The 12,757-nt window shown below is 45.2% G+C and overlaps 1 protein-coding gene across 8 annotated transcripts in view; it reads right to left on the bottom strand.

Moving 5' to 3' along the window:
- The window catches only part of TNRC6A (trinucleotide repeat containing adaptor 6A), a 221,366-nt gene extending 210,869 nt beyond the window's left edge, over positions 1 to 10,497 (bottom strand). For 7 of the 8 annotated variants that reach the window (XM_037740592.1, XM_037740593.1, XM_037740595.1 and 4 more), the window contains exon 1: positions 10,217 to 10,452. The gene's annotated coding sequence lies outside the window, so the exon portion shown is untranslated. Of the gene's footprint in view, positions 1 to 10,216 lie in introns of all 8 variants that reach the window. The other variant, XM_037740596.1, reaches the window with a different exon arrangement.
- Positions 10,498 to 12,757: the final 2,260 nt, after the last annotated feature.

Genomic DNA, 12,757 nt, shown 5'->3' with positions numbered 1-12,757 from the left:
GCACATCCCCTGTACAACTGACCTTTCCTCTGTACCTGTGGCTGTCTTGTTCCCTGTGTCAGGGACATTCTCTGCCGTTCCTCCTTTCGTCATCCTGATGAACTTAACTCACCCTTCATCTTCCAATGCAAGAGTATTTTCTGTGAATTCTTTCCTTCCACCCACATCCCAGGATTTTTACCTTGTCTGTATGTAATACAGTGAAATTTTTATTTCTTTCCATTCTCCAGACAAAAATGTGAACATGTCTGGAGTGACAGCTGAGTTATTAAGAATTACAATATGACAGAACATAATTTACTACATTGTATCTGATTGTTCCCTGCTCTATCATTAGCTGACTCTACTTATTGACTTATGCCTCAATGAACAGGCAATTTCTTACCTTCAAATGTTATTCTCAGGCAGTGGGGGAACAGAATTAATTCTTATTGCGTCTATAATAGCAGCTACTTAAATTCATGACACAAAGAGAATAGGTTCCCTATTTTCCCTTCTCCAATTTAATATCTGAGAGTGAGACCCTCAATAATGGGTGAAGTTTCTAAATTCACTAACTCCAAGTGATGGTGAGGATATTGTCTATGGGTACTCAGAAAACACAGTCCAGTCAAGGCAGCAAGAATGTATCTTTAGTTCTCATGGCAATTAAGAAAGCTATAAATGAATTTGTTACATTCTCTTCGAAGAAAACATACAGGGTAGTGGTTTAGAGCAATTGTTTTAAAATTCTTTTAAAAATTCACTTCAGTGGTAGATATTTTAAGCCTGTAACTCTGCAAATGTGTGTATTTATTTATTTACAGCTTATATATATGAACTATTGTACTATTGCATAGACTGCAAAACATTGGCCAGGAACCATAGCTCACACCTGTAATCCCAGCACTTCGGGAGGCCGAGGTGGATGGATCACTTGAGGCCAGGAGTTCGAGACTAGCCTGGCTAACACGATGGAACACCATCTCTACTTTAAAGAAAAAGAAAAAGCCAGGTGTGGTGGCATGTGCCTGTGATTCCAGCTACTGAGGAGGCTGAGGTGGGAGGCTCGCTTCAGCCCAGTTCAAGGCTGCAGTGAGCCATGATTGCACCAGTGCATTCCAACCTGGGTGCCAGAGTGAGAGCCTGTCTCAACAACAACAACAACAACAACGACAACAACAAAATTCATGAAATGGAAACTAAAAAGAATGATGTAAGGAATTCGTATAAATAGAGGTCCCATTGTTTTCTTCTTCACCCTAATAGATCATCTTGTGTACTTGCTGGGATATAGTCACACTACTATTGTCTACAGATTATTCACTGGGCAAGTCAATTACTTGGAACCTCAGTTGTTTCACCAAGAAAATGGGAATCATAATTATATTTACACCATAAAGCTATGCAGATTAAAATCATTCCACATTTATTTGACAAATAGTTACTGAGGGCCTGCTAGGAGTAGGGTACTGTTTAGAAAATAGGATAGACCACTAGGCAAAATACCTAGATCAGTGGCTGCCACATGCAAAGTGTTCGATTGATGTTTTCTGTAATTACTCCTAACGGACGGCAGCTCAGTCATAGCCTTGAAGAAAGCATAGACTGGGCGCAGTGGCACATGCTGGTAATCCCAGCACTTTCAGAAGCTGACGCGGGCAGATCACTTGAGGCCAGGAGTTCAAGACCAGTCTGGGCAATATGGCAAAACCCCATGTCTATCAAAACAAACAAACAAACAAAACACACACACACATATACACAAAAGTTAGCTGGATGTGGTGGCACACACCTGTAATTTCAGCTACTAAGGTGGCTGAGGCATGAGAATTGCTTGGACCTGGGAGGCAGAGGTTTCGAGCTAAGATCATGCCACTGCATTCCAGCCTGGGTGACAGAGGAAGGGTGTCTCAAAATAAATGAATAAAATGGAAAATTAAATTAAAAGGCATAGATAAAAATCAAATGTCTTCAACACATCTCCAGAACCGTTGAGGGGAGAGGATCCTCTCCTCATCCATGGATATGAACTGTGTCATTCTTAGCAGGCATAGCTGAAGAACAGAGAAGATGTAACATAGCCTGGCTCGACCACTTACAAGGCACAAGACTCTGGGCAAGTTATTCAGTCTCTCCATGCCTCAGGTTCCTCACCTACGCAATGGGTAACATCAGTGCCTACCTTTTTAGGGTTGTTATGAGGACTACATGAGCTTTTAGAAATAACATACCTGACACATGGTAAGGTGCAGTATAAGTTCGTTATATAAATAATACAATTAACAAAAGAAGCATATTTCTTCATATTTGATCTTAGCCAAAAGGCCAACAAGCAATCAACGAAGCATAATTCTTAATCACACAATCACACTAGGCATTAGGATTATTAAACTGTCTTGGCCAGGTGTGGTGGCTCATGCCTATAGCCCCAGCACTTTGGGAGGCTGAGGTGGGAGGATTGCCTAGGAGTTCAAGACCAGCCTGGGCAACATAGTGAGACCTGATCTTTACAAAACATTGTTTAAAAAATTGACCGGGTGTGGTGACACACACCTCTAGTCTCAGCTACTTGGGAGGCTGATGCAGGAGGAGCACCTGAACTCAGGAATTGGAGGCCGTAGTGAGCTATGATTACACCATGCACTCCAGCCTGGGCAACAAAGTGAGACTGTTTCAAAAAAAAAAAAAAAAAAAAAAAAAAGCTCAAAAAAACTAATAGATAAATCTAAAATTACAGTTAAAGATTTTGGCACATTTCTGTCTCTTACTGAAAAAAAACACAAACACACAAGATCAAGAAGATAAAGATTTGCAAAATATGATTAACAAATTTGGCCTACAATTGCAGAATATACATTATTTTCAAGTGCACATGGAAAATTTGCCCACACTGACCATATGCTGGGTCAAAAAGAGTATCTTAACAAATATCAAAGAATAAAACCATATAGAGTATATTTTCTGACTGTTGTCAAGATAGAAATAACAGAATCTCATATTTTGTATGGCATCTTGTTTATGAACATTAATAAATTTGTATGCCTTTTTCTCCTAAAAAATTAATAAGCAAAAGAGAACTACCTTCCTTTAGGTATTTGGGAATTAAGCAATGCATTTTAAACAATGTTTTTCTTTTCTTTTTTTTGAGACAGAATCTCTCCGTGTCACCCAGGCTGGAGTGCAGTGACACGATCTCGGCTCACTGCAACCTCTGCCTCCCAGGTTCAAGCAATTCTTGTGCCTCAGCCTCGTGAGTAGCTGGGATTACAGGCTCCTGCCACCACGCCTAGCTAATATTTGTAATTTTAGTAGAGATGAGATTTCACCATGTTGACTAGGATGGTCTAGAACTCCTGGCCTCAAGTGATCTGCCCACCCAAGCTTCCCAAAGTGCTAGGATTACAGGTGTGAGCCACTACGCCCAACCAATAATCTTTTTTTAATGGACATTATGAAATATTCTGAACTGAATGATATTGAAAATATTACAAGTCAAACTTATGGATTTCAACTAAAGCCATGCATAGGGGAAAATTTATAGCCTGAACTACATGCTAGAAAAGAAGAAAGGCTAGGACCAGGTGTGGTGGCTCATGCCTGTAATCTCAGCATTTTGGAAGGCTGAGATGGGTTGATTGCTTGAGATTAGGAGTTCGAGACCAGCTTGGGCAACATGGTGAGACCCCATATCTACGAAAAAATATAAAAATTAGCTGGGCATGGTAGTGCACACCTGTAGTCCCAGCTACCTGGGAGGCTGAGATGGGAGGATCACTTGAGCCCACCCAGGAGGTTGACACCACAGTGAGCTGTGGCTATGCCACTGAACTCCAGCCTGGGTGACAGAGTAAGACCTTGTATCAAAACAAAAACAAAACAATGTTGGCTATTGGTTGAAAATTATTAAAAGCTAATCAGAATATGATGGATTTTACTAAGCTATTCATATATCATTGAAATTTTTTAAAATAAAAAAAATTAAAACCGGGAAAGAGGGAAAAATTTTAAAAAGGAACTTTTGCTAAATCAAGATGTTTTGAAAGGAGAAAACATAAAGACATGAGTGGGACATTTTGGGGTTCATTATCTTCTCACCTACCCTAGAATAGCACCATTTTTTTTTTCACAAGGTAACCTAGATCAATGATTCTCAAACTTTAATGTGCACGCAGATCACCTGAAGATCTTGTGAAAATGCAGATTTGGGGTGGAGCCTGATAGGCTGCTAGTCTAAGAAGGTCCCAGGTGAAGGTGATTGTGCTAATGCTCCCAGGTGATGTAAATGCTGGGCTACTTCCAAGAACACAGCTCTTCTACCTCATCATAGCCTGTATTGCATTGAGCCCACCCATAAATAAGCATGCTCCATGACTCCTTCCTGTTCCATTCTCATTTTGGGTATGCTTAGAGTCTGCAGCTCCTTCTACAATCATTCCCTAGTAACCCCCTTCACATCTTGCCCTCGTCTCTCTGTGGAATTTGTCCAGCAAAACTTGAACCTGACTACACCATACCATCTCCAGGTGCTTGAGCCAAAGCACTTACATGTTCCAGTGAAAATTATACAATTTCGTTGGATTTATTTTTGAGACAGGGTCTCACTCTGTTGCTTAGGCTGGGGTGCAGTGGTGTGATCATAGCTCACTGCAGCCTTGAACTCCTGGGCTCATTTGATCCTCCCACCTCAGCCTTCTGAGTAGCTGGGACTATAGGCATGTACCACTATGCCTGGCTAATCAAAAAGCAGATTTAGAGATGGGGTCTTGCTATGTTCCCCAAGCTGGTTTCTAATTCCTGGCCTCAAGTACTCCTCCTGCCTTGGCCTTCTAAAGTGCTGGGATTACTTGTGCTACCATGCCTGGCTAATTAAATAAAAAAAATTTAGAGTCTGTAGGGGTAGGGGGGAGTGATTTTTTTTGTTGCCCAGGCTTGTGTCTTAGTCCTGGCCTCAAGGGATCCTCTTACCTCAGCCTCCTGAGTAGCTGGGATTACAGGAATGAGCCATCACACCCAGCTGCAACTTGGAACACATGCTCTGTATTCTCTGCTCTGCCCAGCATCCCTCCTGCTCACTTCAGCCTGTGTTTCCCCTCTCCAAGATGATGATTTTATTCAACATCTCAGCAACATTCGATCCAGTTGATCACTTTCTCCTTCCTGAAATATTCTGCTCTCTTAGCTTCATGAACCCACACTCTGATTTTCCTCCCTTTCTCCCTCCTGCATGGATGCCTCCGTTACCTGATTTCTACATGGCGGGCAGCCTGGAGTTCCAGTCCCATTGCTCTTTGATTTCCTCTCTTTATACTCTCTAAGTGATCTCAGCTGGTCTCCAAATTTACGTATCAAGTCTAAGCCTCTTTGAGCACATTCCACTGTCTATGGTGTATCTTTCTGGATATATCCCAGAATCTCAAGTCTGCTGGGCTCAACACAGAATGCTTTATTTCTTCCTGCCCTCTCCCCCCACAAAATACTCTTCTCCTCTCCTCGTCTTTCTTTCCATCTTAGTACATGGCGTTACCAACTTGTGTCTTCTCTAATATGTCCCTTTTCTTCAACTACCCTATGGGATCCAGCAGCAAGACTTGTTATTTCTACTCCTTACACATTATTCTCACCTGTCCACTCCCTTTCCATCTCCCCTGCAATTACTTTATGATTTTTCCCTTTTTTTCTTTTTATAGCTGCCTTCTCTGCACTAGCAAAATTATTTTTAAAATCATTTATTAATTTTTTTGAGACAGAGTCTCACTCTGTGGCCCAGCTGGAGTGCAGTGGGGCAATCTCAGCTCACTGCAACCTCCGCCTCTTGGGCTCAAGTGATTCTGATGTCTCAGCCTCTTGAGTAGCTGGAATTATAGACGCCCACCACCATGCCCAGATAATTTTTGTATTTTTAGCAGAGACGGGGTTTCACCATGTTGGCCAGGCTGGTCTTGAACTCCTGACCTGGGGAGATCCACCTGCCTCATTCTCCCAAAGTGCTGGGATTACAGGCATGAGCCACCATGCCAGGCCCACTGCAATTACTTTAAATTAAATCACCTCCCTTCTGTTTCCCAAATAAGCCCCAGAGTTCCTGCCTGGGGATGTTTGCATGTGCTCTTGCCTTGCCTAGAACACTTAAGGCATTGAGTTCCATATGGCACAAATTTCCTTACAGGGAACAACCTGAAAAGACTCCAAGTCATGCCCAAAAAATCCTGTGAGAAGAGAAGACCTTACTGCACCACCTCCACCTTCTAATCCATAACCAAAACAGACCCATGCTTGTTCCAAGAAAGAATCAAAGTCTGATAGATAATCAGTTCTAAAGTTAACTCTAATCACAAAATTGGCCCCAAGTTTCCTCTTGTCTTTCAGTTCCGTCCAATAATTAGAGGGAGACAGTGTCCAGTTTATTAGCCTTTCGAATTCACGAAGTAGTCTGAGAAAAAGAGATATGATATTCTGTAGCTCCACCCATGAAGAGGCATCTTTTTCCATCCTGTAACTCTGGACTTGACTACGTAACTTGTCTACGCCCTTGGGGACTCTCAAACACAATGCAAGCAGACGCTTGAACAATGCTGTGTACTGGGGCTTCCCCTCCCCTGCTGTGTTTGGAACCCAGCTGGCATATGAAGAAGACTGGGCTAGTCCTCTAGCTAAGGAGACACGTGGCCTGGTCCATTTCAATTGCACCTGCCAATCAGCAGACACATGGGTGAGATAGCCAAGAACAACAACTCTCAACCAACCTGCCAATGGACTATCTATATGAGTGAATCTAGGCCAGGACAGCAGTACTACCTGGATGATCCCAGCTGCCACTTCCAACTCACAGAGTTATGAGCTGTAAGTGATGGTTGTTTGAAACCATGAAGCTTTGAGGTGGTTTATAATGCAACAAAGACTGATATGCCTCTTGTGTTTGTTTTTTCGTATTGCAACTCTTGAGTATGCTCCTTCCCTACTTAAAATGCTTTAATAGGCCGGGGACAGTAGTTCATCTCTGTAATCCCAGCACTTTGAGAGGCCGAGGCAGGCGGATCACGTGAGATCAGGATTTCGAGACTGGCCTGGCCAACATGGTGAGACCCCATTTCTACTGAAAAAACAAAAAGAAATGAAAAGAAAATTAGCTGCGTATTGGGGGCAGATGCCTGTAATCCCAGCTACTCAGGGGGCTGAGGCAGGAGAATTGCTTGAAGCTGGGAGGCAGAGGTTGCAGTGAGCTGAGATTGAGCCGCTGTACTCCAGCCTGGGTGACAGAGTGAGACTCCATCTTAAAGTAAAACAAAATAAAATAAAAATAAAATAAAACAATATGCTTTAATAGTTGCTCATTGATCCCAGGATGAAACCTGAGTCATTAACCAGGGCTGCGGAGCTTCACATAATCTGGAAAGCCTCATCTAACACGGTCTGGAATACACAGTGTTTGGCGCACCAGCATTCTCGTGCTCCTGGAGTGATCTGAGCCCTTGCCCTCCTCAAGGCCTTCCCATACGCCATCTGGTTGACCTTTACTCCTCTCTCACACACCAACTTAAAAACTGCATCATCAGAAAGACCTCTTTTGACCAACTCTATTCCTACCTTTACTCCCCCACAACTGAAGTATGTCTACAGTTATATATTTCTCGGTTGGTTTCTTTTTTTTAAGACAGGGTCTCGCTCTGTTTCCCAGGCTGAGTGCGGTGGCACAATCATGACTCACTGCAGCCTCGATCTTCTGGCCTCAAGCTATCCTCCTCCTGAGTAGCTGGGACTACAAGTGTCCGCCACCGCACCTGGCTAATTTTTTTGTATTTTTTTGTAGAGACGGGGTTTCACCATGTTGCCCAGGCTGGTCCAGAACTCCTGGGTTCAAGCGATCCATTTGCCTAGGCCCCCACAAAGTGCTGGGATTACAGATATGAGCCACTGCGCCCAGCCTGGATAGCTGTCTTTTGAAGCTGTTATTGTGAGGGCTCTGGAGAAAACTGCTTGGGCTTAAATCCTAGCTCTATTACTTATTAGCTGAGTGCCCTTAAGCAAGTGACCTAATGAGCTGCTCCTTGTCTCAGTTTCTCTATCTCGGAAATGGGGTTAGAGATAGCACCCTCTCAGCCAGGCACAGTGGCTCACACCTGTAATTCTAGCACTTTGGGAGGCCGAGGCAGGTGGATTGCCTGAGCTCAGGAGTTCGAGACCAGCCTGAGTCACACGGTGAAATCCTGTCTCTACTAAAATATAAAAAATTAGCCGGGCTTAGCAGCGTGCACCTGTAGTCCCAGCTACTCAGGAGGCTGAGACAGGAAATTGCTAAAACCCAGGATGAGGAGGTTGTGGGGAGCTGAGATTGCGCCACTGCACTCCAGCCTGAGAAACAGAAGAAGACTCCGTCTAAAAAAAAAAAAAAAAAAAAGAATTTAAAATTAAAATAGTAAAAGAAAAGAAATAGCACTGAGTGGATTCTGCTCTATTGTAGTTCAATGTTTCTTGCTGAACAGATGTTGGTATAGCTCAGATGACAGTGAAGCAGAAGCTTTTGACACAGACACCATCTCCTTTCTTTGTGGCCACAGACACTGCCATGATTTAATTTAATTTTACTTTATATGATTTCGTATTTTATTGAGACAGAGTCTTGCTGTGTTGCCCAGGCTGGAGCGAAGAGGCAGGATCTCGGCTCACCGTAATCTCCACCTCCCAGGTTCAAGCGATTCTCCTGCCTCGGCCTCCTGAGTAGCTGGGATTACAGATGTGCACCACCATGCCTGGCTAATTTTTTGCATTTTTAGTAGAGACAGGGGTTTTGCTATGTTGGCCAGGCTGTTCTCAAACGCCTGACCTCAGGTGATCTGCCTGTCTCAGCCTCCCAAAGTGCTGGGATTTCAGGTGTGAGCCACCAAGCCCGGCCACTGCCATGATTTTATGAATCACATTTGGCTTTCCCATGGTTCAACTAATATATGTAACCCATCAGCAAGACTTGTTATTTCTACCCCTTCAACATTATTCTAGTCTGTCCACTCCCTGTCCATCTCCACTGCAATTACATTAATCTAAATTGCTCACATGCTGCCTCATTGTGCAAAGGTGTGGCCCCAAACTCTGAGCCAGCTCTAGAGATGCCTCTCGACACCTGAGCATGTCCCTGAGCACCCAGCCCTACATTTTTGGCTTCTGCTTTGAACCCTGGTTTCTCCCACAGAGAGCCAGACGTTTGGGGTCCGAATGCCTTGTCTCCTGACTTCTGTAACTGTGCCTCCTGTCACTTGATCATTCCCTCGCTGAGCTGGGATGTGGAGCCAAGAAACCAGTTCTGATGGCCCCAAGCAATGTATCCATCTCCCTTAACACATACGTGCACACACGTACACACAACAGGAACTGGGCGCTCTACACTGTCTTAGTGAAAAAAGAAAATATTTTAGAAGGTAGATTTCCAATCACCAAGTCCTTAGAAGCGTTCTTTCAGGTTCTGGACAGAAAGGACAAAAATCTAGGTATCCGAAAAAATAATTTTAAGAAGCCTGGTGAGAGGATGAGAGGAACTCCTAAGAAAAGCAGTGGGAGACAGAGAGGTGCATGAATAAAAAAAGAGAAAATCCGGCTGGGCACAGTGGTTCACCCCGGTGAAAATCCCAGCACTTTCAGAGGCGAAGGCGGGGAGATCGCTGGAGGTCAGGAGTTTGAGACCAACCTGGCCAACATGGAGAAACCCCGTCTCTACTAAAAATACGAAAAAATTAGACGGGCATGGTGGTGGGCGCCTCTAATCCCAGCTACTCGGGAGGGTGAGGCAGGAGAATCGCTTGAACCCGAGAGGCAGAGGTTGCAGTGAGCCGAGATTGCGCCACTGCACTCCAGCCTGAGCGACAGAGGGAGACTCTGTCTCAAAAAGAAAAAAAAAGAAAGAAAGAAAAAAAGAAAGAAATCTGAGGGGAGGGGGTGGAGATGGGGAAGGTGAGAGGTGAGGGAGGTTAGGAGGAGGAAGACAGAGAGAGGAGAGGCTGGGAATAAGATGTGCTGGGAAGGGAGAGGGAGAACAGCGAGGGAGAAGCTGCTTCCACCCCAGCAGACCAGCGCAGCGCTGCTCCCTGGGAAGGCTGCGTCTGTCTGGCAGGGCCGGAGAGCTGCAGCTCCCCAGAGCCGGCAGGCACTTCCCTTCCAACGTGCCCAGCGAGGGTGCCCTGCGCATGCTAATGAGGCAGTTGAGGACAGCTTCGCAGATAATTGCTGAAAGTGTGCAGTAACTTACCAGGCTGGGAGTCAGTGGGCTGCAAAATGATGGGGCACCGCTCCTGGGGGCCCCCAGCAGAGGGGCCTGCTCTCCAGGTACCCAGCGCTCACAGGTTAGTGGCTGCAAGACGGCGGGTTTTCCGTTCAGTCAGGCATCCAACCCAGCGATGGGGAGAGCCAGACCAAAAGGCAAAGGAGAGGAGGGGAACCTGCTTGTGTTTTTGTATTTAAATTGTTTTGAACCCACGTAGCCCTGGGAGTCACATGCCGCCTCCAACATCACCGGAGCCATCACATGATACAGGTCCCCCATCATGTGATGAGACAAATCTGCCTAACTTCAGTCCCCCACCCCCAGCTCCTGCTCACAAACTGACAGATAAAGTGCTTCTGGCGGACCCCCCGCCCCCGACCCCCAGTCAGTGACAGAGGGAGGGACGCAGATGGAGAACCCTCAGAGCCCATGCAACGCGAAGATCTTGATGAATACTTAATATGCTTTTCTCTCTCCTAAGCTACTGCGACTTGGAGTGGTGCCAGCCTCATTTGAATTCCAGCCTTTGTGAATAACTCAAGTGTCGCCACTGTTGCTCCAGCAATTGCAGGGCGTTTGAGCTCACACCATCCCGCCTCGTTCTAGAAGCCCAACTCAGCTGCCTCCCCTCCCCACAGCTTCCAAGCCTCCTCCCAGGGCAGTGGGAGTGGGAGTTGGAGGTGGGGAGACTGGAGCTGGAGAAGGGGAGACCACTCCAGCTGAACCTTCTAGTTCCTCTACCCGCCCCCCGCCCACCCATCTGCAGTAGGAGTCAGGTGGGGCCCAGTCTGGGTATCTGATTAAGCTGCCTCTGTTTTACTTAGTGATCATAGCTCTGTTCTCTCTGCAGAGATTTTCCCTCTCTCTCTCATACATATATACATTTCTCCATTTCTTCCCTTAATTAGGATACAGTTAAATCGATTTAAAAATCAGTTGGGTTTGGCCCAGCACTTTGGGAGGCCAAGGCAGACAGATCACTTGAGGTCAGGAGTTCGAGACCAGCCTGGCCAAAATGGTGAAACTCCATCTATACTAAATATGGAAAATTTAGCCAGGCGTGGTGGCACACATCTGTAATTCCAGCTACTTGGGGCGCTGAGGCAGGAGAATTGCTTGAACCTGGGAGGTAGAGGTTGCAGAGCCAGACTCTGTCTCAAAAATAAAAAATAAAAACATCAGTTGGGTTTGTTTCTTCCCATTGTAGTAACCTCCTTTGCTCATGTTTTCATTCACTCAATCTTTTATTAAACACACATTTTCATAGAGCACCTAGCATGCTGCAGATCTCGTGCTAGGCACTGAGAAAGGTGGACGGGAGGGAAGAGATGTTAAAGAAATGCGTAAAGCCACAACTGTGTCCCGGAGGTGCCTGTTGTCTGTTAGAGGCAACAGAATCATAAGCAGTTCTGGCAGATGCAAAATTCCAGAGTCACACAAACTCAGGTGTGCAAAGATGTGAATTCTCTATTTGTCCAAACCTGAACTACCTCCTGTCCTGCTCCCCTATTCTGCCCAATATAGGAAACTTCATCTTGTCACTTTCAAATAAATTCAGTCACCTGGGTGATTTTCTCTGCTTCAGATTTACAATAAGTCAAGTTAAATATTTTTTTTCTTGTTGCCTTTCTTCTCTCCAGCGTTGATACTAAGCTCTGATGCTAACTCAAGTAATCAAACAAATAAATCGTGCAGACTGCTTTCCTTTGGAGATAGTATGATTTGCTGCAGTTGGGGCCTTTTTGAGCAAAGGAGGATTGTGGTGATTTTGTTTCTTTGTTTGAGACGGACTCTCACTCTGTCACCAGGCTGGAGTGCAGTGGCGCAATCTCGGCTCACTGCAACCTCCACCTCCTGGGTTCAAGCAATTCTGTCTCAGCCTCCCAAGTAGCTGGGATTACAGGTGCATGCCACCATGCCTGGCTAATTTTTGTATTTTTAGTAGAGACGGGGTTTCACCATTTTGACCACACTGATCTGGAACTCCTGACCTCAAGTGATCTGCCTGTCTTGGCCTCCTAAAGTGCTGGGATTACAGGTGTGAGCCACAGCGCCTGGCCAGGATTGTGTTTTAAGACCAGATGGGCAGCAGTGTAAAATGCCTCTGAGAAGAAAGAGCCTGTTCCATACCAGAAGTTTTGCCCTAAACCGTCTTACACAGTAAGAGCAGAGAATGTGTCTATGGCAGGCACAGCTGGCTGCCTATTCTTGACTGAGTTTAACATGTATGTTGGAGATTAAGTTTTCTGTGGGACAGAAATTGGGTTTAGGGTAGAAATTAGGTTTGGTTGTAGACAAACAGAGTACTTATATTTTTGCATGCCTCAGTTTGTGTGGCTATGAAATTTTCATTTGCTGTATATATACATATTTTTTTTGAGACAGAGTCTCGCTCTGTCACCTCGTTCAGGCTGGAGTGCAGTGGCACAATCTTGGCTCACTGCAACCTCTGCCTCCCAGGTTCAAGGGATTCTTTTGCCTCAGCCTCCCGAGTAGCTGGGATCACAGGAGCCTGCCACCACGCTT

Source organism: Cebus imitator, unplaced genomic scaffold (assembly GCF_001604975.1).
Source record: "Cebus imitator isolate Cc_AM_T3 unplaced genomic scaffold, Cebus_imitator-1.0 Scaffold85, whole genome shotgun sequence".
NCBI lineage: Eukaryota > Metazoa > Chordata > Mammalia > Primates > Cebidae > Cebus > Cebus imitator.
Note: the sequence above shows the minus strand (reverse complement) of the source record. Positions and strands in the feature narration are given on the sequence as shown.